The 868-nt window shown below is 40.9% G+C and overlaps 1 pseudogene; it reads left to right on the top strand.

The window, feature by feature from the left end:
* Positions 1 to 352: 352 nt before the first annotated feature.
* On the top strand, positions 353 to 663 carry LOC131492008 (ATP synthase subunit g, mitochondrial-like; annotated as a pseudogene).
* The last annotated feature ends 205 nt before the right edge of the window (positions 664 to 868 follow it).

Raw genomic sequence — 868 nt, forward strand, 5'->3', positions numbered from 1 at the left:
CATGTTAAGAAGGAATAAAGCCAGGACTCAAACTCAGGTCTTTCTGGCCACAAAATTAATGTTCTTTCTATTACATCATGCTGCTGCACACCACCTGCTTTGCTAATTTAAGAAGAACCCTCCTGTATCTATTCTAATTATAAAAATTTACAAGACCGTTCTATAAATGTAAAACCCCTTCCATTCCATTGTCTTATCCCCTACAGATGATCGCATTCTTTTATTAAATGAAGAGGTGATTCCTCATTAACATCACTTCTTTGTCTCTTCCCCATCCTCCCTTCCTTCACTATAGTCACACAGAGAGAAGTAACCCTCCGGTTCCAGGTGACAAATTTGCCATCCTGGAACCATGATCCAATTTGTCCATTACCTCATGGAGAAGCCTCCATCCCTGGGAAAAGCTGCTGTGACTCTCTTGAAGCCTACACTGGCCATATTTTGGCAGTAGACTAGGGTTACGCTGGTTCCTCCAATTTCTACTGAGATCCCTATGAATATTTAGACCTGTAAAAAATAGTCACTAGTGCTCAAACTGGCAGCTTCAAACAGTTCACAGTTAAGGAAGCTGTGCTGACTGGTTTGGTGGCCTCTGAGGTATGGATGTGGTTTTATGTTGGCAAGATCATAGGCATTCTTGGCATCATTGGCTATAATGTTTGAAGCCCAATCATGAACATCTGATTATACATGATTTATTATTTGAGTGTTCTTGAACCGTGTGTGACCAGACCACTATCTGAATAAAATAAGATAATTGTTCAAAATCAATATTTTCTTGGGGTGCCTGAGTGGCTCAGTAGGTTGAGTATCCAACTTTGGCTTGGGTCATGATCTCACAGTTCATGAGTTTGAGCCCCATATTGGG

Source organism: Neofelis nebulosa, chromosome 12 (assembly GCF_028018385.1).
Source record: "Neofelis nebulosa isolate mNeoNeb1 chromosome 12, mNeoNeb1.pri, whole genome shotgun sequence".
In the NCBI taxonomy this organism is placed as follows: Eukaryota; Metazoa; Chordata; class Mammalia; order Carnivora; family Felidae; genus Neofelis; species Neofelis nebulosa.